General features: G+C 44.6%; 1 long non-coding RNA gene across 1 annotated transcript; it reads left to right on the top strand.

Moving 5' to 3' along the window:
* The first annotated feature begins 5,313 nt into the window (after positions 1 to 5,313).
* On the top strand, positions 5,314 to 8,295 carry LOC123085843 (uncharacterized). Its single transcript, XR_006440008.1, has 2 exons — positions 5,314 to 7,292; positions 7,887 to 8,295. It is a non-coding gene; the product is annotated as an uncharacterized lncRNA (long non-coding RNA).
* The last annotated feature ends 17,630 nt before the right edge of the window (positions 8,296 to 25,925 follow it).

Below are 25,925 nucleotides of genomic sequence, written 5' to 3'. Positions count from 1 at the left end.
GTGCCCCGCCTCGCCCCTCTCTGCTGCGGCCACAGCCGCGCCCCGCGCCCTTCCTGTGTGCACACCTGCCCCGTCGTGGCCTCGTCCCCTCGCTGCTGGCCTCGCTTTCCCCTGCCCCACTCGCCTACACCTTTTACCTGCTGCTGCCGCACGCGGCTCCTTCGCCGGCCCCGCGCTAGTGCTGCATGCCTGCGGCCGCGCCGCGCTGCCCCCGGCGCCGACCATCGCCCCGCCTCGCCCCATGCCGCAGATGCTGCTTCCTGCACGTGCCCGCTGCGCACGCGCGCGCCGCCTTGCTCCCTTTGCCGCCTGCGCCACGCAAGCCGCCGCCCCTGCATCACCTCTGCCGGCTGCGGCCGTCCGGCGAGCCGTGCCACTGTCCGTGCGCCCGGACCCGACGACCCAACGCCCACTACCCCGCTCGGGTTGCGCCCGCACCCCCTGCACACGACGCCCGTCGTTCGCTGCACCCGCTCGGGCAGTGCCCACGCCCGGTGCCCGTTAACCCCACAACCACTAAGGCCCGCAGGCCCTATGACATGTGGGGCCCCACCCTAGAACGTATTTAAAAAAAGAAAAATAATAATAATAAAAATAAATAAAAAATAATAATTGATTAATTAAAGAATTAATTAACTTAATTAAGTTTGATTAACTAAACTAAAACAACTAATTAAGACTAACTAATTAACCTAAACCCTAATTAACTAAAACAGTCAATGACAGGGGGGCCCACCCGTGTTGACCAGTCAAACGTTGACTGGTCAACTGGGTCCCTCTGGCCCACCTGTCAGTCACTGGGTACACTTTCGTGTACACTGTGCTGGGTGCGCCTAGCAATTTAGCAATTATTTTTGAATTAAAAATAATTCCAGGAATTAATAAAATATTTAGAAAATCATATCTTTTAATCCGTAACTCGGATTAAATTATTTTTAACATGAAAGTTGCTTAGAACGACGAGACGAATCCGGATACGCAGCCCGTTCATCCGCCACGCATCCCTAGCATAGCGAACACGCAACTTTCCCCCTCCGGTTCGTCTGCCCGAAAACGCGAAACACCGGGGATACTTTCCCGGATGTTTTCCCCCTTCACCAGTACCACCTCGTACCGCGTTAGGGCACACCTAGCATCACGCTTTGTCATGTCATGCATCGTCATGCATTTGTTTGCATTATATTTATTGTTTTTCCCCCTCTTCTCTCGCTAGACACCGAGACCGATGCCACTGCCACCCAGTACGACTACGGTGTTGACGACCCCTCTCTCTTGCCAGAGCAACCAGGCAAGCCCCCCTTGATCACCAGATATCGCCTACTCTTCTCTATACTGCTTGCATTAGAGTAGTGTAGCATGTTACTGCTTTCCGTTAATCCTATCCTAATGCATAACCTGTCCTTGCTACTACTGTTGTTACCTTTACCTGCAATCCTAATGCTTAGTATAGGATGCTAGATTACCATCAGTGGCCCTACATTCTTGTCCGTCTGCCATGCTATACTATCGGGCCGTGATCACTCGGGAGGTGATCACGGGTATATACTATATACTTTATACATGATACATGTGATGACTAAAGTCGGGTTGGCTCGAGGAGTACCCACGGTTGATTCACGAATTGGGGGCTGGAAGGACATACTTTTGTTGGGGAACGTTGCAGAAAACAAAAATTTTCCTACAATTTCACCAAGATCCATCTATGAGTTCATCTAGCAACGAGTGATCGGATTGCGTCTACATACCTTTGTAGATCACGCGCGGAAGCGTTCAAAGAACGGGGATGAGGAAGTCGTACTCGACGTGATCCAAATCACCGGAGATCCTAGCGCCGAACGGACGGCACCTCCGTGTTTAACACACGTACGGTTAGCGTGACGTCTCCTCCTTCTTGATCCAGCAAGGGGGGAGGAGAGGTTGATGAAGATCCAGCAACATGACGGTGTGGTGGTGGATGCAGGGCGTCACTGCAACAGGGCTTCGCCGTTATACTGCGAGAGGGAGAGGTGTAGCAGGGGAGAGGGAGGCGCCAAGACTCAAGGGTGCGGCTGCCCCCTCTCCCCCCCTTTATATAGGCCCCCTAGGGGGGTGCGCCGGCCCTAGGAGATGGGAACTCCTAGGGGGGCGGCGGCCAAGGGGTGGAGTGCCCCCCAAGCCAGGTGGGGCGCCCCCCCACCCTAGGGTTCCCAACCCTAGGCGCATGGGGTGGGCCAAGGAGGGTGCACCAGCCCACTATAGGCTGGTTCCCCTTCCCACTTTGGCCCATGGGGCCCTCCGGGATGGGTGGCCCCACCCGGTGGACCCCCGGGACCCTTCCGGTGGTCCCGGTACAATACCGGTGACCCCCGAAACTCTCCCGATGGCCGAAACTGCACTTCCTATATATAATTCTTCACCTCCGGACCATTCCGGAACTCCTCGTGACGTCCAGGATATCATCCGGGACTCCGAACAACTTTCGGGTTACTGCATATTCATATCTCTACAACCCTAGCGTCACCGAACCTTAAGTGTGTAGACCCTACGGGTTCGGGAGACATGTAGACATGACCGAGACGGCTCTTCGGTCAATAACCAACAGCGGGATCTGGATACCCATGTTGGCTCCCACATGCTCCTCGATGATCTCATCGGATGAACCACGATGTCGAGGATTCAAGCAACCCCGTATACAATTCCCTTTGTCAATCGGTACGTTACTTGCCCGAGATTCGATCGTCGGTATCCCAATACCTCGTTCAATCTCGTTACCGGCAAGTCACTTTACTCGTACCGTAATGCATGATCCCATGACCATACACTTGGTCACTTTGAGCTCATTATGATGATGCATTGCCGAGTGGGCCCAGAGATACCTCTCCGTCATACGGAGTGACAAATCCCAGTCTTGATCCGTGTCAACCCAACAGACACTTTCGGAGATACCCGTAGTACACATTTATAGTCACCCAGTTACGTTGTGACGTTTGGTATACCCAGAGCACTCCTACGGTATCCGGGAGTTACACGATCTCATGGTCTAAGGAAAAGATACTTGACATTGGAAAAACTCTAGCAAACGAACTATACGATCTTGTGCTATGTTTAGGATTGGGTCTTGTCCATCACATCATTCTCCTAATGATGTGATCTCGTTATCAATGACATCCCCATGTCCATAGCCAGGAAACCATGACTATCTGTTGATCAACGAGCTAGTCAACTAGAGGCTCACTAGGGACACATTGTGGTCTATGTATTCACACATGTATTACGATTTCCGGATAATACAATTAAAGCATGAACAATAGACAATTATCATGAACAAGGAAATATAATAATCATTTTATTATTGCCTCTAGGGCATATTTCCAATAGTCTCCCACTTGCAGTAGAGTCAATCATCTAGTTACATTGTGATGAATCGAACACCCATGGAATTCTGGTGTTGATCATGTTTTGCTCTAGGGAGAGGTTTAGTCAACAGATCTGCTACATTCAGGTCCGTGTGTACTTTACAAATCTCCATGTCTCCATTTTGAACACTTTCACGAATGGAGTTGAAGCGACGCTTGATATGCCTGGTCTTCCTGTGAAACCTGGGCTCCTTGGCAAGGGCAATAGCTCCAGTGTTGTCATAGAAGAGAGTCATCGGGCCCGACGCATTGGGTATGACTCCTAGGTCGGTAATGAACTCCTTCACCCAGACTGTTTCGTGTGCTACCTCCAAGGCTGCCATGTACTCCGCTTCACATGTAGATCCCGCCACAACGCTTTGCTTGCAACTGCACCAGCTTACTGCCCCACCATTCAAAATATACACGTATCCGGTTTGTGACTTAGAGTCATCCAGATCTGTGTCGAAGCTAGCGTCGACGTAACCCTTTACGACGAGCTCTTCGTCACCTCCATAAACGAGAAACATTTCCTTAGTCCTTTTCAGGTACTTCAGGATATTCTTGACCGCTGTCCAGTGTTCCTTGCCGGGATTACTTTGGTACCTACCTACCAAACTTACGGCAAGGTTTATATCATGTCTGGTACACAGCATGGCATACATAATAGAACCTATGGCTGAGGCATAGGGGATGACACTCATCTCTTCTATATCTTCTGTCGTGGTTGGACATTGAGCTGAGCTCAATTTCACACCTTGCAACACAGGCAAGAGCCCCTTCTTGGACTGATCCATATTGAACTTCTTCAATATCTTATCAAGGTATGTGCTTTGTGAAAGACCTATGAGGCGTCTTGATCTATCTCTATAGATCTTGATGCCTAATATATAAGCAGATTCTCCAAGGTCCTTCATTGAAAAACTCTTATTCAAGTAGGCCTTAATGCTGTCCAAAAGCTCTATATCATTTCCCATCAAAAGTATGTCATCTACATATAATATGAGAAATGCCACAGAGCTCCCACTCACTTTCTTGTAAACGCAGGCTTCTCCATAAGTCTGCATAAACCCAAACGCTTTGATCATCTCATCAAAGCGAATGTTCCAACTCCGAGATGCTTGCACCAGCCCATAAATCGAGCGTTGGAGCTTGCACACCTTGTCATATCTTGTTCTAAGTATCGAGTTGTAATTCATGAGTTGTAAGTAAATAAAAGTGTGATGATCATCATTATTAGAGCATTGTCCCAGTGAGGAAATGATGATGGAGACTATGATTTCCCCACAAGTCGGGATGAGACTCCGGACTAAAAAAAGAGGCCATAAAAAAGAGAGAAAAGTCCCAAATAAAAATAAAATAAAAAACGAGGCCATAAAAAAAAGAGAAAAGGCCCAAATAAAAAAATAAAAAAATGAGAGAAAAAGAGAGAAGGGGCAATTCTACTATCCTTTTACCACACTTGTGCTTCAAAGTAGCAGCATGATCTTCATGATAGAGAGTCTCCTATGTTGTCACTTTTATATACTAGTGGAAATTTTACATTATAGAAGTTGGCTTGTATATTCTAATGATGGGCTTCCTAAAAATGCCCTAGGTCTTCGTGAGCAAGCAAGTTAGATGCACGCCCACTAGTTTCTTTTGTTGAGCTTTCATACACTTATAGCTCTAGTGCATCCGTTGCATGGCAATCCCTACTCACTCACATTGATATCTATTGATGGGCATCTCCATAGCCCACTGATACGCCTAGTTGATGTGAGACTATCTTCTCCTTTTTGTCTTCTCCACAACCACCATTCTATCTCTCCCTAATAATAAAGCACGTATTGAGTCTTCGAATTCACCGTCGCGGCGTTTTTTCATAAAAGTCCTTATAGTTTTTGTTAATGAACCCGTAGTCCTGACGTCTAAGTGAAAAAAAACGATTCGATTTTTACTCCTCGCCCCCGTCTCCTTCTTCGACCCACACACGAACGTGGGTTCGAGCCGCCGGCCCTCCAGCTTGCCCGCCCCTCTTCCCCGTCTTCTCCCCTCCTCTACTCCCCCAGGCCATACCGTGGTGGATGACATGCCCGCCGGCGCTCCATCCTCCCCTCTTCTCCATCTTTCCCCTAGCCATCTCCCTCCTCCCTCCCTGTTTCGCCCCCACCCCTACTCGGATCTGGTCTGGAATTTGGCGCCGGCGACTTGGAGGCGGAGGACACTCGAGCGCTCCTTCTGGATCGGGTCAACACGGCTTCGCCGCTCGATGCGGAACGACGGGGGCGGCTGGATCGGCGGCGGCGGCTGGAGCATGCAGAACGACGACGGCGGCTGGAGTTGGGGATTGCCATCCCTGTGAGGAGCGCGTCTCGCCGGCCGCGGCTTCACTGGGAGGAGCGCAGCTGCGTAGTCCGTCGCTCGCACCGCTGCTTCGCCGGTTAGGAGCATCAGCTACGGCGCTTGCCATCCCCGTGGTCACCGCTGCTGCTGCAAACGCTGGTGATGGAGAATCGCTCCTTGGTTTTTGTTGCTGCCAGATCCTCAATCGCTACCTCGATCTTGCCATCACCAGCCCATCAAGGGCTCCAATATCCTCAGGTATCCACCAGAAAAATAAGGAAAAAGCTCAAGTTCTGACTCATGTGTTTCTAGATTAAAAAACAAGAAGCTCTAGCCCATGTGGTTGAGGTTGTCTCTTATCTTATTTGCTTAGCGTATTTATATTTCATCAGGATGCAAGTTGCTACTTGAGTGTTAGAATTTGTGAAATACCGATTTTCTCTTGGCCCCAACGACATTGCTTGGCTCCACTCAAAATGCCAGTTGTTAGAAGTAATATGTTCTTCCTTTTCCCCGAAGAAGATTTATACAATCTGATCATCTATACATTGGACAGATAAACAATAGAAAGAGAACTCAATCTGATATGCTTTTGTTCAGGTCCAGATATAGAAACCATAGATTGGTAAATGCATCTAAATTCTAAATTAAATTATGCTTAATGTGAGAGGAAAGCAAGATTTCCTTACAGTACTGATGGTTAATGATAGAAGCATATCAAGTATAACAGTGAAATTGCAGTACTGTTGTTCGTCGCGTTGTTCAGTTAAAGGTTAATATCTCCAAACTTCATTTTCTCTTTTTATAGAAGCTCTCGCCTAACAACTTATTTTCTAGGACTGTTAGTCTTTGTTTAACAAATTTGAATCTTGATGTGGCTAAACGGTGAATAAATTCTACTGTAAACATTAGTGTGTATGTCGCTCTTTTCTTCCTACAAAAAATAGTCCGCTCATTAAACTTAAATGCAATATCAATTCACTCCGAAGAGGCTTATCCCCTTTCACTAACTACCTATTCCTTTGACCTGTCAAACAATCGAAAGGATCCCTTTAAATTGGTTCTAAATGTTCATGCAGCATCAGTGTTATAAGGTACCAGAAAACATGTGGAGAGAATACTTCGTTCTGTTGTGAAAACAATAGCTGTACTCTTCTAGGTTTTGTTAGATCAATTGGCTACTTTGACGGATTCTTGTGTGGACGTGATGGGCAGGTACTTCGCCCTCTTCCTCATCCTTCCTGTACTCCCCCTATATCTTATTTGCACACTCCCAACCCATTTTTTTGCCTTATTTGCACATCTGTTATAACAGCAATGTGACATTATGGTATGATATTTGCAATCATCCACTTAAATGGCACCTTCAGTTCCAAAGAAAATAGATGTATTTGACTCTTTTTGTTTACATCCATCATGCCAACAATGATTAGAGGAAATCGGTAGTGATAACATGATTTGTTGACTTACTTGGGCTTGGTACAGCGCTGCCGTATAGAGACACTATGCGATGCTAGATTTGGTATGATGCGATGCCAGCTGTGAATCTGGGAGTGAAGGAGGTCACGATGGAGCGGCTCCTTCTCCATCATGGTTTGTAGCACTCGATACCCATGCAATTAATTAATACTCAATTTTCTAGCACTCGATACATCATGGTATACTTAAGAGACACATTTCTCCCTTTCCATCCCTATAGAGTTGATTTGGTTTTTTTAGCATCTCCCAGTAAATATAAGTCCGTTGTTTTCATTTTCATTGGTACTCCCTCCGTCCGGAAAAAGCTTGTCTCCATTGAAACAAAGGACTGAATCTGACAGTTCTACAAATTCAAACCTTTGAGCCTAGCTATTCCAAGATGCATATTATTTAGTATGTCACTTCATACATCATGATTGCTGCTGCAATTTATATACTTGACATATAAACTTTCATAATCCTACTGGAAGCTGTGTTTCCCTGCTTCATACACCTTTTTGTTGGGCAATGCTGCCAGTTAAAACATTGACTGCAACTTGCTCTGGCGGATGTCTCAACTATGTAGCGAAATGAAATGATTTGAATACAAATATTACAAGTCCTATTTTTTTTACTTGGATGGGTTCATGTTACTAATTGTTTGGTAGATTGCGGTTGCCAATTTTCTATGATATTGTAATGGCCACAATTCCATTTGGTTACTTACAGATCTGAAGTATAACATAGTGCACACATTAGTTGGAGAAGGAACTGTCTTCCAAGCTTATAAATGATTTCGTCTTACAGGCCAGCCAGAAAATCTTCAATCCTCATTGTATAATGAAATTATACATCTGCAACTCTCATTGCAAGTAAATTATAATCCTTCAGCGCTCATTGTATAAGTATAACCATGTGATTTGGAATGGTTGATAATCCATATATCCCACACTTATATTAAGTTTGTTCAGTGAGAATGTGAGATACAAGTACAACTTTAATACAAAGTTGTACGAAGTTAGGGATAGCAGAGTATTCCAGTATTCATGTTGAAAGCTATGTTAAATCCTAAATTTTGTACGCTTCTGAAATGAAGGTGAGCAATAGCATCTTGCATTAACAGAAGAAATTATGTTTCCATATTTTCATTTTAATGTTTTCTATGTGTTTTAATTTTATGCTTGAGTTTATTTATTTTTCATTCTTTTACTTTAATCCACAACCCAACTGGGCATACATAGTATCTTACCTGTCCCATAAAAGGTTCTTGCTGAAAGCATAATTTTTCTTCATGTTGAACATAATTGAGGAGAGATTAATCAAATAATCCTTTTTATTTTAGGTCATGCTTATTGGGTTATGAGTGATGTTTTTCCCCGTTGCAACGCACGAGCAGTTTTCCTTTTATTTTTAATAATAAACCAGCGATTGCTTCTGGTCGTCTCTCATCGGGCTTTTTTGCAAAAAAGTATCCCCGTTTCTGATAAATTGACCCGCAGCCCAACTTAAAGTGTGGAAATGTTCCGCTTTTTTGCAAAAATAACCCTGCCACCACAGCCCGTACGAGAACACGAGCGTTACCTCCGCGGCTGCGCCCCATCTCTCCACTATCGTGCCCCCGTCCCTCTGCTCGCCGCCGCGCGCACCGTCCCTCTGCTAGCCGCCTCGAACCATCCCTCCACCGCCGCGCCCCCGTCCATCCTCTCCTCGGTGCCTGTCCTCGCTCCACCGTCGCCGAATCTGGACGAGATCGGGAGAATCTGCCTCATCTCGCGTAGCTGCTCGTCGGCCATGCGGGGAGGACGAACGAGCTGCTCATCGGCGTCTGTCCCACAGCCCCGCTGAAGAAGGCGCCCAGCCCCCTCGACAGCGCACTCCTCCTACTTGCCGCCCGGTATACCTTCCCTACTCTCCGGCCCCTGGATCCCACTCCCCCTACCGTAATATTCTAATTTCGAGGCAAACATATGTTTGATGAAATTTGACTATAGAATTGTTTTCTGTACTGCTATCGTGTTACGTCGTCAATTCAGGATGTATAGAAGATGTTGTCCTGGGTCTATAGAGGATGCGGTGCGTGGCTGCTTGTGTGTATGCATATATGTTAATTGGTGGCTGGTGTGTGTGTGTGTGTGTTCAGGTTGCAAACAATGACAGCGAGTAGGCGGCAAGTATACTGCGCCGAGAAGCGATACAGGGGCATGAAGCAAGCGAGCAGGCATGCGCGGCGACCTGCTACTGCAGTAATAGTAGCCTTGACGGAGCACCGGGGCCGGCTCGACAGGGCATGCCACCCGCCGGTAGACGCCTGGTTGTGTGAGACGGAGATGAACCCCCCCCCCCCCCCCCCCCGTCGTCGCCTCTGCAGCCTGGACAGAGCTCCGCCGGTGCTGGGGATGAACCCTGCGTCTGTGATGGTGATGACGCTCTCCATCTACTTTCTCCAGTGGCTATAAGGGAGTAAAGATCACATCGTGGATGTGTTTTTCTTCAGAGATGTGGCCCTGTCATTGTTGGCTGTTGAATTTGCGATGTAATCCGTCCCTATGTCGCTGTATTAACCACTTCGCCCTCCCGCACAATGAGCAGAACAGAGCAGCGTCTGCAATTTACCCATTGATTTTTTGAAGTGATTCAAACCTAGGAAGCCTGCTAATTGTGCAAGCAACAGGGTAACAAGTTTCAGTTTTCTTACTAATGCACCTCAATTTGCAAGGTTAGAACAATGTCAGTTTACTTTATGTTGGTTTTCTAATTTCTACATATTCCCTCAAGCAAATCTAATTATCTAGGTAGTACGGAAAGCAGGCAAATTATGTAACTATTTGGGTGTACTCATGTCAGATTGAGGAGAAAGAATTATTTTATTCACCATCCTATTTTTTATCTATATGATGATCACTTTTTCCATCTTGTGATCATCTTTGCTCCAGTTGTGCGAATACTTTGTTTGCACTTTAGTGGGACTGAAATTTTCCTGCTACCATGAGTCATGGTAGTAGGCTGCTGCGGCAAAAAACTGGTAAGCCCCCTAAGGGAAGAAATTTGAAGAAAGTCTCATCCTGCTTACCATGTTTTATCTTAAAATTTTGGCTTGATTTTTTTCTGTGTAACCTATATCTCTGCATGGTTACTTTCTCCAGACATGCTTTAGCTGCAGCATTGGTCAAGTGGCTTGACATACCTCACACGAGTCATCGCCAAATGGCCCTTTTCTGAAATTCATTCTCTTATGCACTGAGAGAGGAGTTACTCCATGACAGTATGTATACATACAAATGCAAGCAATGGAGAAACTCATGCAGATGATGACTAAATAATTTTTTTAATTTTCCAACCTGAATTGGCTACAGAGGTTGGGAAAAGAGGAGTCCAGGCTCTGATGAACACATGTTCTTTCGCAGGTGACTAATAGTTGGCACCTCTGTCGTTACATTACATCAGGCCAGCACTACAAAGCCCATGTATGCCTCTGCCTGCCTGCTCAATGGATGATCCGATCACAAAAAGTGGATAAAAATACTCATCAGTTTGTCAAAATACATGTTTGTTATCTTAGGAATGAGTATAGCTGTCACCAGAGTACAAGCAAATATTTCAATTTTTCCATGAAGCAAACTTATGTTATGATTATCACATTTTGATCTTGGAGTAATGATTGATGAAACTAGATGGTTACTGCAGTCTGCACCAGTCCAGTATTTCTAATTACAAGTTTGAGCTCCATAGGGATAATCTGATTAGTGTATCACAAGCTTTTTGTTTCTAATTGTGCAAATTCTATAGTTATTTTAGTGTTTTGCAGAATGCATAGATTTTCCATAACAGAAAGAAGTGGAAATTGGTGATTGAATGTCAAATGGCAGTGATTTTATATCAATGTGTGGGAGGTTGATGAAAGATTGCATGCAGAGTATACCAGTGAAAAACATCATTTATTTAGATGAGCTATTACCAAAGCAGATATACTATATTTCTAGCTGAATTTAACATTGCTAAAATATTTCATTGGGCGGCAACTTGAGGGCAAGCAACATACATATAAGCCTATTCTGAAATGTTTGGAAATATTGAAGCTTCAGCACCGCGCTCCCTTCTGTTGCTTGAGGGGTTGATCACCAACATAGCATAGGCCGACGGCGGGGAGGTGGTCTGTATCGGGGAAGAGGGCGACGCTGGGGAGGAGGCCAATGATGTGGAAGAGGGTGATGAAGGGAGGATGACGGTGGTAGGAGAGGGGGGCAATGGCGTGGTGGCGAGCTAAATAGAATGAGGTGGAGGGTTGGTGGTTCGACGGTGGCGAGCTTGTGAGAAGGGAACAATGGCGACGTCATGAATAGCGCTTCGACTGGGTTCGTCAGAAGGGGAATTCAGAACTATGTTATGCCACTTGGCAATGGCATTATCGTCGTAAATATATTAAGCTATGTGATTCGACTTCACAAAGCTAAGCTTCGACAACTTCACCAAATTATACTAGCTATGAGAGGCCTCCGATCCACGTAGTTGGTGAAGCACGGAGTTAAAGGAGACCCGAGCAATCCCTGAACTAAAATTCTGCTCTTGGACATCAACATATCAAACTGAAACAAGACTGATTGATGCGCCTACCCTACCAATGGTTGAATACAATTTTGTAGGTCTTAGTGTCACCTCATGATACTATCCATGCTTTCCATCCTCGATAAGCCATTCGTTTAACTGCACTGTCACCCGTAGCAACGCACGGGCACACTTACTAGTTCCACCTATAGTGCTATATCCATGGCTCATGCTCATGTATTGCGTGAAGATTGAAAAAGTTTGAGAACATCAAAAGTATGAAACAATTGCTTGGCTTGTCATCGGGGTTGTGCATGATTTAAATATTTTGTGTGATGAAGATAGAGCATAGCCAGACTATATGATTTTGTAGGGATAGCTTTCTTTAGCCATGTTATTTTGAGAAGACATGATTGCTTAGTTAGTATGCTTGAAGTATTATTATTTTTATATCAATATTAAACTTTTGTCTTGAATCTTATGGATCTGAATATTCTTGCCACAATAAGGAGAATTACATGGATAAATATGTTAGGTAGCATTCCGCATAAAAAAATTATGTTCTTATCATTTACCTACTCGAGGACGAGCATGAATTAAGCTTGGGGATGCTGATACGTCTCCAACGTATCTATAAGTTTTTATTGTTCCTTGCTATTATATTATCAACCTTGGATGTTTTATATGCATTTATATGCTATTTTATATGATTTTTTGGACTAACCAATTGACCTAGAGCCCAGTGCCAGTTTCTGTTTTTTCCTTGTTTTAGGGTTTCAAAGAAAAGGAATATCGAACGGAGTCCAAACGGAATGAAAACTCCAGAAAAGTTATTTTTGGAAAGAAAGCAACACAGGAGACTTGGAGTGCACGTCAGGGGATCAATGAGGAAGCTACGAGGCAGGGGGCGCGCCCACCCCCCGGGCGCACCCTCCACCCTCGTGGGCCCCTCGTGGCTCCCCTGATGTATTTCTTCCGCCTATATATATCCATATACCCTAAAATGATCGGGAGCAGAATAGATCGGGAATTCCGCCGCCAGAAGCCTCCCTAGCCACCGAAAACCTATCTAGATCCGTTTCGGCACCTTGCCGGAGGGGGCAATCCCTCTACGGTGGCCATCTTCATCATCCCGGTGCTCTCCATGACGAGGAGGGAGTAGTTCTCCCTCGGGGCTAAGGGTATGTACCAGTAGCTATGTGTTTGATCTCTCTCTCTCTCTCTCATGTTCTTGATTTTGGCACGATCTTGATGTATCGCGAGCTTTGCTATTATAGTTGGATCTTATGATATTTCTCCCCATCTACTCTCTTGTAATGGATTGAGTTTCTCCTTCGAAGTTATCTTATCGGGTTGAGTCTTTAAAGACTTGAGAACACTTGATGTATGTCTTGCCGTGCGTATCTGTGGTGACAACGGGATATCACGTGATTCACTTGATGTATGTTTTGGTGATCAACTTGCGGGTTCTGCCCATGAACCTATGCATAGGGGTTGGCACACGTTTTCGTCATGATTCTCCGGTAGAAAATTTGGGGCACTCTTTGAGGTTCTATGTGTTGGTTGAATAGATGAATCTGAGATTGTGTGATGCATATCGTATAATCATACCCACAGATACTTGAGGTGACATTGGAGTATCTAGGTGACATTAGGGTTTTGGTTGATTTGTGTCTTAAGGTGTTATTCTAGTATGAACTCTAGGGCTGTTTGCGACACTTATAAGAATAGCCCAATGGATTGATTGGAAAGAACAACTTTGAGGTGGTTTCATACCCTACCATAATCTCTTTATTTGTTCTCCGCTATTAGTGACTTTGGAGTGACTCTTTGTTGCATGTTGAGGGATAGTTATATGATCCAATTATGTTATTATTGTTGAGGTAACTTGCACTAGTGAAAGTATGAACCCTAGGCCTTGTTTCCTAGCATCGCAATACCGTTTATGCTCACTTTTATCATTAGTTACCTAGCTGTTTTTATAATTTCATATTACAAAAACCTTTATCTACTATCCATATTGCACTTGTATCACCATCTCTTCGCCGAACTAGTGCACCTATACAATTTATCATTGTATTGGGTGTGTTGGGGACACAAGAGACTCTTTGTTATTTGGTTGCAGGGTTGCTTGAGAGAGACCATCTTCATCCTACACCTCCTACGGATTGATAACCTTAGGTCATCCACTTGAGGGAAATTTGCTACTGTCCTACAAACCTCTGCACTTGGAGGCCCAACAACGTCTACAAGAAGAAGGTTGTGTAGTAGACATCAATGGGTGAATTGTAAAATCCACACCTATTCCCTCGCCGGTTTCCCGCCACCAGCTAACGACTTGCTGCATATAACCCAGGCGGCAACACACCACCGCGACACTCTACGAAGATCTAGTCCACACCCATCTACCATTAGTTATTCCAAGCATGCCAGGCAACGACCAAAGCTTCGACGTCGACGCCTACCCGTGTTACATCTTCGGCGAGGAGAACAAGCCGGAGCAAGTCGGGGAGCAAGAGCTTCATCGGCCAGTGCATGCACCATGGCCCATCGGCAGCGATATCGGCGTCACAGTCCTTGGGAGCACAATCGACATATTGTAGAGCAGGTGTGATGAGTTGTTTGCCCTCCACCGTGCAAAAGATCCAGAGCTGCTCGGCGGCATGATCGACGACCCACCCGAAGAGCCGCTGTCACCAGTGCTCATCGAGAGCTTGATGCCCCGCAAGGAATGGGCAGAGGACCTCTGCGATTCAGTCAAGACAAAGGCACCCTGCGGCTTCATCATTGCCCACGGCGGCCGTGTCAACCTCGATCCTGATTATGTGGTGGCCAGGCTCGAGCGCATCCTTATCGGAGTTGACATCCCCGACGAAGTAGAACATCGCCAACGTGATATCTTTGAGGATGCAGGTGATCGACGGAATTTTCTACCAAGCCAAAGACATGGAAATGGAGCGGTTCCGTGGAGTTGTCAATGCGCGCGATTGCATGCTGTCAAGCTCTTCTGGAAGAGGCCCAGTAGCCCCAAGAGCCTCCTAGCGCCAATAGCTCCGTAGGCGGAGGCGGGTTGGGACACTTGGAGTGAACGGCCGCAAGGGTGCTATGCTGATCATGGAGTCCGAGAAGACCATCGTCGGAAGGCCGCCAGCTCAGCCTTTTAGCTTATATTTTATTATAATTGTATGCATATGTAGGTCGTGAGTGTTCTGGGCCTTGTCGCATTTGGCATTTTAAATTATCCTGAATATGTAAGACAATTATTAAGATTTATTAACCATTGCCATTGTAACTTTGCCTCAACGGCGAGCAGAGCGTGCGCAGGGATGCCAGAGCAAAGCGCGCCGCGACCGCCTCAACGGGGAGCAGCCACGTGGTCAACCTTCTGCCATCAATAAATTTTGACCTTGTTTCTCGTCACATTGTTGATTACAACGCAATAAGTAATTGCAAATCTATTCACACCTATCAAACTAATATGTGTTCACACTTATCACCGGGCTATAAAAACTACCCACTCGAAAATTCCTTCATAGTTCTCTCCTTATCACCCACAAAACTGGTTTTTTCTGTCAAGTCATTCCGCCATGACCGGTAGGAGGAGTTTAGGGTGGACATATAACCGGGCAGCAAATACCAAGGCCACGGAAGCACTAGAGAGGTCTCGCCACGAAGCCACAGCCGCAGCAGAGATGTCCCGATGCGCTGCGGAGCCCTCGAACAAGCTCTCACGGGTACGCGAGGGCTCTCAGAAGTGCATTCACGGCGTCGGCCATCACAACGAGCCTGCATTCATGAAGTCCTTCGCCGGTGACGATGACATTCTCGCTGGCGTCACTACGCAGCAGGAGCTGGTCAACGGCTGGATGAAGCTACTCAAGATCAGCGATGCCTCGGTTGACAAGTCAACCGGCCTCGTCGAGCAACTCATGGGTGACAATGCAAAGCTCCTCAAATTGGTCGCCAAGAAAGAGGAGGAAGCCGCCGGCTGGAAGATGCTGCATGAGCAGAGAAGTGCCTCAGAGATGAGGCTAAAAGCAGTCATCGAGGAACTGATGGGTGGCTTGAGGAAGCTCCGGATCGAGCACGAGCAGGAGGTGGATGAATTCATGGCTGCTTTCAAGCAAAGTCGTGAGGAATTGAAGGAGCTAGAGGATTTCACCGCTCGGCTATCCATCGATGAGTAGAAACAGTAGCGACCAAGATCATTGTTTGCAATTTCCTTCTTCTCTTCCCCCGTGTCTTCCGGGCTTTGTCGCATGTGGCATTTTAAATTATCCGGAATATGCAAGACAATTATTATCTGCGCCATTGCAAATTTGTCATCTATTATCCGTTGCCATTTTATTTGTGGTCGTATTATCCGTTTCCCTATGTGGCAATTTAAATTAGGGCGGAATACTAGTTGAAAACACGAACAAAGCAAAGGCTGCCATGGGATCACAAGCAAACACCCTCCGTCCAGGTGCTTTAATTAACCCATTAATGGAGAAGTTGTGTGCGAGGCGGGCTGCGGCTGGTGTATGGAGGTCAAAGAACTCGCTTCCTGATGAGCATAGGCGGCCTTGCTGCTCGCACGTGTCCCGTCGAGCCTGTGCGGCGGACTGCTCACACGCGTCCCATCGAGCCTGCACGGTGGACTTCTCCCGCTCATCCCGTCTAATCAAACAGCTGCACGCACGCCACCGAGTATGGTTAAATGTTAACACGGTTAATATAATACAACCATTTGCGATATTAACATGTCAGCTTTTTGTTTCAAAAAGGACTTCGTTGGCTACTAATATGTGCGCCTCTTCTCAAACTAGACGATTTTTTACCACGACATATATGTGCCATGTCATGAAACCATGCCAAGTTTCATGTTTTTTTGGTGACTTTTTGATTTACTAGGATTTAAAAACCAAGATTCTCAATGTTTTAGGATGACGACAAGTTTGTAATTCATTCTCGTTCCTTAAATGAGACCTAAACATGTACCCAATGACACATGTACGATTTCCCACCCATTTTGCTTCACTCGAGCATGTGGTTGTAGTTCAAATTTGAATTATGGACAACATTAACTGCATAGAAAACTTAGTAATTTGTAATATATATACAATGGCCAAACGAACCCTGGATAGTTTCAAATTTCAGCCTGACACTCCTGTTATTCTATGTTGCCTGTAGAAAACAAAGTTCAAGGTGAGAAGAGGCAGCGATTATCATTTCGCCCACAAGAGGGGCATGTTTCTCTACCGGAACCATGAGGGTTGCGATAGGCTCTGGTTTGTAAAAGGCTTGTTATATAGCTTCACCCAAATTGGACAATTATATGTACCATGTAGTGACGCCATGCCAAGTTTCATGATTTCCTGGTGAGTTTTGAATTTATAGAGATTTAAAAACCGATATTCGCAATGTTTGTGGCCAAGCCAGGACGGCGAGACGGTTGAATTCGTTCCCATTGGTTCCATGGGACCTAAACATGCACCCCAAGGAAACATGTACCATTTTTTGTAGCTATTTTGGTGCACTGGAGCATGTATTTGTAGTTTGGATTTGAATTGTGGACATTAAATGCGTAGAAAACTCAATTAATGAATAAAAAAGGTCAAACGAACCCTAAATAATTTCAAAGTTCAGCGTGAATCTCCAGTTGTTTCGTGTCGCGTGTAGAAGAAAATACGAGGCTAGAAGAGGGAGTGATTATCGTTTGGCCCACAAGGGGACATGTTTCCCTATCAAAACCATGAGGGTTCTTGCGACAGGCTCCGGTTTGTAAGAGGTTTGAAATAAAGCTTGGCCCAAATTGGCAATGTTTTTACCACGACATATTTGTGCCACCTTTGATGGCTTTCTGGTGAGTTTAGGATTTATGGGGACTTAAAAACCGAGATTCGAAATGTTTGAGGACAAGCCAGGACACTGGTACGGTTGTAATTCGTTCCCATTCCTTGCATGAGACCTAAACATGCACCCAAGGACACATGCATAATTTTTCTAGCCATTTTGGTGAACTGCAGCATGCATTTGTAGTTCAGATTTGAATTATGGACATTAAATGCCTAGGAAACTCAATTAGTGTATAAAAAGGCCAACCAAACCCTGAATAAGTTTAAACTTCAGCACGGATATCATGTCGTTCCATGTTGCCCGTGAAAGAAAATACAAGGTGAAAAGAGGCAGTGATTACGTTTCGCCCACAAGGGGAACACGTTTCCCTATCGGAACCACGAGGCTTCTTTGAGAGAAGCTCCGGTTTTTGTAAGAGGTTTGTAATAAAGCTTGGCCCAAATTGGACAATGTTTTTACCACGACATATATGTGCCATGACTGGACACCATGCCACCTTTGATGACTTTCTGGTGAGTTTAGCATTTATGGGGACTTAAAAACCGAGATTGAAAATGTTTGAGGACGACTCATGACACCGGTATGGTTGTAATTCGTTCCCATTCCTGGCACGGGACCTAAACATGCACCCAAGGGCACATGTATAATTTTTCTAGCCATTTTGGTGAACTAGAGCATGTATTTGTAGTTCAGATTTGAATTATCGACACTGAATGCCGAGAAAACTCAATTAGTGTATAAAAAGGCCAAATGAACCCTGAATAAGTTTAAATTTCAGCACGGATTCCTGCCGTTCCATGTTGCCCGTAGAAGAAAATACAAGGCGAAAAGAGGCAGTGATTACATTTCCCCCACAAGGGGGACAAGTTTCCTTATTGGAACCACGAGGCTTCTTTGAGAGAAGCTCCGGTTCGTAAGAGGCTTGTAATAAAACTTGCGCCACAATGGAGGAAAAAAATTCCTCGACATATAAGTGCCATGTCGTTACACCGTGCCAGGTTTCACGATTTCCGGCTTAGTTTTGGATTTATGGGGATTTAAAAGCCAAGATTCTCCTCACAAAATGTTTTCAAATAGCACACGATTCACTCACGAAAGCCAATATTCAATGAAAACTTCGTGGAAACCATATTTTAAAGTTTCATAAAAGTCTAAAAAAAATGTGGGATGTTAAGAAGGTGATGTTTTATTGTGACACAAAATTTCAAATTGAAAAACATTACGAGATGTGAGCTATGAAAAAGACAAATTCAGCCCTGAATAGTGACATTACTACTCGGCACTATTCAGCGCTGATTTTGTCTTTTTCATAGCTCACATCTCGTAATGTGTTTCAACTTGAAATTTTGTGTGGCAATAAAACATCATCCTCTTAACATCCCGCATTTTTTCAATTTTTTTTAAACTTCAACACATCTTTCTCTCGTGGTTTTCACCAGTTTCCACCGAATGTTGGTTTCCGTATGATATTCTCCCCACCCCCCGTTGCGCGCGCGATCTGACTCGTGCATTCTGATTGGCCAGAACCCAAACCCCATGGATCGTACGTGTGCACCGTTGGATGCTCCCAGATCAAACGGCAACCCTGAGCACTTTCGAGAACACATGCAATACATGGGTAAGCACTGTGCGCATGCGTCGTGTAGCTCACGCTTCCTTCTCCACCAGGTTTTCATTCAAAATAGTACATGCAGTTCATCTCATCCAAAATCAGTTAGTTTTATAAAAATAATCTATTTTAAGATTCATGGAATTGTTCATTGTAAAGGTAAAAACAAAAAGTGACAATTCATTTAGAAAAAAATGGGCAATTAAGATATGGAAGATTCTAGAGAACAAAGGAGAAGTGCTTGTGTTTTGAGGTTTGTGCATGATGCTTAAGTTCAACCATGGAGTCTTCTAGATTGTACATGTGGCAGAATCTGGTGGAATGTAGATGATATCCAACGGCCAGTAGTGCTCGGATTTTCCATCTCTGTACCGTCAGATTGGCTTCATCCACCAACCAACTTTCAAAGTTATTCGCACACTATATAGGTGTGTAGGTGTATAGATATATATATATATATAGATGTGTCCCATGCTAGACAAAATAAAGTTTGAGCGCATGCGTGGGATGACCACCCCCCACGCTGCTGCCTCGAAGTTGGGAAACTGACATCATACATATTGAACCAGGCTTGGAGTCGGGTACGGTGTTCAGGTTGTAATGTAGTTGGTGGCCCACCGAAGTTGTGCATTTGGGATTTAAACACATCATACACCATCGTACCCATACATATTTTCACGCCGCATGCAGTGTATACGGGGTCTTCTAACCGACCACGTCTTCCTTGTGCGGTTTTTTGTGACGACACACATATCTGTTGGCTCCCCGATTGTATATATATCATCCCTTTGACCGGTAATGATGGGTATGTGTTGGCCATGAATGTATTCCTCCTAGTTCGTGTTAGGGCCAGTCACCGTCAAATGTCACTCAACCAAAGCTCGAGGTCATGCGTTGTCAGGATTCCCTCCCAGATGCTCGGATTGCTGGGTTCAACCTACATCAAACCCTGCGTATCTCGTCCTTAACTACCTTGCCTTCATGGTTGTTGTCTGCATCGAGAGGTAGGCACCACATCTAAATTGTACATTATTATATATTAAAAACACACATCACCCCTTCCCAACGTACATCCTTTTGGGCCACATGCAAGAGGTGCTAGTTTTGTGGTCCCTCTCATGCGATTTTTATGATGGCTCAATCTATTGGTCCAAGCGGTTTATCAACAACAACAACTGTCATTTGACCAAACGATAGATTCATTGGTCCGTCTTATGGTATCAATATTTACATGCATCTGCCCCACTGACACGAAGTGGGAGGTGGTGGGCCAAGCATCCTAGCTAGGTACGACATTATGTCATTATATATATCCTAGCTAGATGGTTGTTAGGGTGCTTTCGGGTTTGCGCGGCAGGTGTCACCAAAGTTATGCATTGTGTATTTAAAGTTTTAAACATCCCTAATATTCGTACATATATTTGGCCACTTCTAGGTGGTTCTTGACTTTGGCCCCTCTCATCGATCTTCAATGACACGCCCAACCGTAGGCCTGCGTGGTCAAAGTTGTGCATTGGAATTTTGAACATCACAGACCACCCTTTTCACTCATATATATTTGGGCCACATGCTGGTGTGGCTGTCTTTTGACCCTCTCTAACATTATTTTTTGCTGCAAACACTCTGATGACGGTCAACAGACACGGGGTATAATATCTTTACCATGTGCGATACAAGTGCGATGTGAATCACCACGCCCGCGCAAGCGCGAGAAAATTAAGGTGGAGGTACTGGCTCAACCGTGTGCGATGCAAGTGTGCTGAAATCACCACGACCGTGTACGCGCTATCAAATTAAGGTGGAGGTGTTGTCTCAACCGTGTGCGATGCAAGTGTGCTAAAATCACCATGACCGCGCAAGTGCGAGCAAAGGGTTGAGGTACTGGCTTAATCGTGTGGGATGCAAGTGCGCTGTAAAACCACCACCTATGCAAGCTAAAAGCGGGTAAGTATGTTTGGAACTTAGGACGAACCGTGTGCAATAGACCAGCTAGCTAGAAATATAAAAAACAAACTACCTGCCTTGAGTGTTGCAAAAATCAGCGGATCCACGCCACCACTACAAGGAAAATGCTTATACACAATAGCATAGTTGTAGCGCTGGAAACGAGTAAATGCTGCTGCTACTTTGTAGTAGCATTGTTGCTCTACAAGAGGAGCTACTATGGGCATAGCAGTAACGCTAGAAATGCAAAACGCGCTACTACTAAAACTAACAGACCGTTCCAGGTATGCTTGGGATACTAGTAGCGCTCATGGGAAAGAAGCGCTACTACTATTGTTCTTAGCAACATCGCTTTTTCCCCTACCAGCACTATTGATATATTTGGTACCCTCCTAATAAGACCAAAGTTTAGTCCCACCTCGCTCCGCGAAGAGAATTTTCACCACCTTAAATATGGTGCTTCTCAAACCATCACAACCACTTGGTCTTCATTGAACTCTATGTGTAGGATCTGTGGCCGCAATAGGAATCTTTGACAGTTCTTAAACCGGAGAAGATTCCTATTGACAATTTAGATTCTACACAAAAAGATCATTGATGACCAATGTATTTTTGAATTTTTTTTACATGCTTAGCATTAGCAGTAGTGCTTTTATACAGAGAGCGCTACTGCTATTGATTTTAGCAGTAGTGCTTTTCTTCAGAAAACACTACTGCTACAGATTTTAGTAGTAGCGCTTTTTACGGACAAGCGCTACCACTAAGGGCCCTTATCCAAATTAATTGGCCCGCGCCTCCTCTCACTCTCCCCCTCGCACTCTCTGTCACCTCCATCGCCCTCGCCGCCCTCGCCGTCTTCCTCCTCCATGCCAAGGTCGATCCCTCCCTCCTCCACCTCCGCCTCCTCCTCCCTCTCCGGTGATGGCGGCCCCCTCCTCCTCCTCCCTCCTCCCTATCCCGCTCTCTCCTCCTCCTCCCTCCTCTCTCCTCCTCCCCCTCCCGCTCTCTCCTCCTCCTCCTTCCCCTCCTCCTGGCCTCCTCCCACACCTCCTCCTCCCCCTTTCTGTAAATAGATTTTAGTTTTTGTTAAATGTAGGTTTTTGTTTTTAATGTAGGTTTTTAGTATATTTTGTTTTTAGAAAATTTGAATAAGTAATTTGAAAAGAATAAGTAAATGTAGGTCTTTTGAATAGAATAGGAAATTTTTAGAAATTTTGAATAAGTAAATTGGAATAGAATAAAATATGAAATTGAAAAAATAAGTAAATGTAGGTCTTTTGAATAGAATAGGAAATTTTCAGAAAATTTGAATAAGTAAATTCGAATAGAATAATTTAATGTAGCTTATGGAGTTTCAGTAAGTCCTAAGGTAACTATAATAATGTTTTTGTTAATATTTTGTTTTTGCAGAAATCAAGGAGCCCCTGCATCATCCGCGTCATCGTCCCCGTCACCGACCCCCGCGCACCGCCGGCCTCCTCCACCACTGTGAGGTACTCTTCCTCCCTCCATTTAGTTCATTAGGTTAGGTAACTTAGGTGAATTTAGTTAATTAACTTAGGTGAATTTATTTAATTAACTTAGATTTTTTTAGTTAGGGAAGTAGGTTAGGTAACTAATTAAGTAGATGCTAATTTAGGGCACTGGTGTTTAGTTTATAGAAAAAATTCAACATAGTTTTTGAACTGTTTTTAGTAAGTGTTTAATAGGATTAGTTAGAAAATTAATATAACTAGTTAAACTATTTTATTTTTAGTAAGTACTAGTTTATTTTATTTATAGTAAGTGCTTAGTTGAACTAGTCGAATTAATAAAACTAGTTTATTTTTAGTAAGAAAATATAGGTATATGAGATTTGATGATCTAATTAAAATTTTACTATAGAACTAGTTTATTTTTAGTAAGAAAATTAATAGAACTAGTTTATTTTTTTTTGGTTAAACCAATTATTCTCGCATCGACGTCGATGATGCCTATCCCACATCCTCGTCGTGTTGCTCAAATAGGATATGTGCTTGCCCAAGTGGCCGGCCATGTTTTGCAGGTTACACCTCCTATAGTGACCTATGTTTTGTCAGAGTGTTGATTAATTTCCGTTCCGGTAAATTTTGAAACAAAGAAAATTCACCTAAGGACCCATCATGATGTGGATTTTGTAGTAAATCTATATAATTCTGAGAGCGTAACCCATTTTGGTTGCAAAAATTGGGAAGCACTTTGCAAGATGTATGGTTTTTATGAGGGTATGCTTGTCACCATGGATCTTGGTGACCCTAACATCGACCAAGACAATATGGACATTTGGGTCCTTATTGATACGCTTCCAATTTTACCTCTATGTGAGTTTCTCAAACATAGTTATTAACTAATTTATATTGTTCATTTCAAAATAGTTGACAACTTATTTCCATTGACAGCTTATTTTCATTGTTCAAACAATGTGCGGAACATGGTAGACAGAACCTACTACACCAATGGCTCTGAGTTAACTTATCAGGAGAAAAATCATCTGGTCACATTTTGTACTGATCTTGAGAATTAGAATATCTATTATAAAACTCCTCCACATTATGGTCAATACGCGCCACTAGTGCACGTGTTGAACTACGGTAACATCCATGGAGATGTCATGGTAAGTTTTTTTTAGCATTACGACATCCATGCATCTTTTGTATAAATTCTTTTAAAACTTAACTACATTGCTAACTACGAAGTTATTACTATGTTTTTCAACACAAAATCCCAAATGATTGTGTGCCTCATCTGATGTATCAGAATGGTCACCTTGATGTTTTCATCATGGCCAGGTCATCATACGAATCTCACATGTCCATATTGGATTTCTAAAAGAAGTGGAGACATGAAAATCAAAGAATGCAAAAAATGTATGGACAGTCGTAAGGAGGTACTTGGAAGCAACAGTGTGCGAAAGGTAAGAATTGAAGACAGGATAATCTCCATTCTCCATAATGAAGAGTCAGGGCCTATCTTGTTTTATGCTATTTTACTTGAGAGAAGGTAGTAGGTCCTAGTTAATAATACTCATGATCATGTGCTCAGAACAACTAAGTAGGATTGGTTAGATGACTATGATGGTGATGATGTGGTATCGACTAGAAGTTGTATGATCGATGATGATGAGTATGACTTGTTATTATGATACCAATGATGAGTTATTTATTATTATGACCGATGATGCATGGTGCTAAGTTGTTATATGAGCATGATTACTTATTATATATAACCATGTGTGAAATGAACCTGGATTAGATTCAAGTGAAGCCAACATGTGGTGCACATCGAAAGTACTACTAATCCAAACTAGATCATGTTTGGATTAGAGTAGTACTTTCGACATGCACCACATGTTGCCTCCACTTGAATCTACTCCACGTTCATTTCACCCACTATTATATATAATAAGTAATCATGGTCATAAAATCATATGATGAAAGTACTGTATATAAAACCACACAATGAAAATAAGATGTATTTTTAAAAATACAAGAAAATTTAGCAGCAGCGCTTTTTAGAAAAAGCGCTACTACTAAATACTAGTAGCAGCACTGCCTTTTAGAACAAGCGCTACTGCTACTTACAAGTAGAAGTAGCGCTTCCTTTCCAGCGCTACTGCTACCAGTTAGCTGTAGGCCTTAGTGGTAGCGCTGGAGCCAGCACTACTGCTATGCATATTTCAAGCACTACTACTAGGGTTTTCCCTAGTAGTGCACTTTTCATTATTATGATACACGCATATTGTTATTGGACCATGCACAATCTTGGGCACTCCAGCCCTGCATCAAGTACTTTACCCAAATTTTAGTAGCCGCCATACTTCAACCATCACCCACACTCCTCCAGCACCGACCTTATAGTAAAATTGCAGTAGCTGAGGCATTTGAACCGTCGCCCTCCATCGTCCACCACCATCTCCACCCACCATTACTAAAAATTTCAGTAGCCGCGGCATATCCTCAAACACCACCCCCCTCCACTATTGCCCACCCGCCCCCCTCCCCCCTCGAACCCTAGCTCGCGGCCGCCGCTGGCGCTGCTGCCAACCCTTGCCGGTCTCCCCGTTCCTCCTAGCTTAAATAGTAAATTTCAGGTAACCCGGCGATTCCCATACCATCGCCCCACTCCCCTAAGTTTTTAGATGAGGCCTGCGGTGTCCCTCCCTGCTAGATCCACATCCCCTACTCCAGAATGTCGCAAGCTAAGCTCGACCACGTATACCGGGGAGCCCGACGAGCATTCGGGCAAGAAGAGGTTTTTCATGGCCTCTCCGACGGACGTTGGCAAGGTGGCCGGCGTTCACCCCGACCTGTCGATCTCGGAGCAACACATCACGCAGAAGCTGGCGAAGATGTTGACTACGTTGCCATGCCGAAGGCTTCATGTCAGCAGGCTAGGGTATTACTATATCTCGGGGAAGCTGGCTACGACATCAAGCTCGTCCACACTGACGGCTTCACGCGGGCCATGTCACATGTTAAGTGGTCCATCCTCAACCCATCTGGTTCAACCGCCGTCGATCTCTTCGACGACCCTGCCGCTTACCTCCTCTGCCAAGCAATCAAGTATTTGCGAACTTTATACGCCATCGAGGCCATTTTGTCATTTCTGAAGGACAGATTCTACGGCGGCGGCTTGGGATCCTCAATTGCCAAGTCAGATCTCATCGACCACGACCACGACCATGAGCTGGGCACCCATGAAGGTTCTTCCAAGGTGAAACAGCCCATCTGTGACATCTGAAAGCGCACAATGGGTCTGTGCTCTTCCAACTAGAAGGATCCCGTGCATGAAATGTGAGGCAACATTCTATCAGCAAA

The sequence above is a fragment of the Triticum aestivum genome, chromosome 4A, assembly GCF_018294505.1.
Source record: "Triticum aestivum cultivar Chinese Spring chromosome 4A, IWGSC CS RefSeq v2.1, whole genome shotgun sequence".
In the NCBI taxonomy this organism is placed as follows: Eukaryota; Viridiplantae; Streptophyta; class Magnoliopsida; order Poales; family Poaceae; genus Triticum; species Triticum aestivum.
The sequence above is the reverse complement of the archived record's forward strand: the minus strand, read 5'-3'. Positions and strand labels throughout refer to the sequence as shown.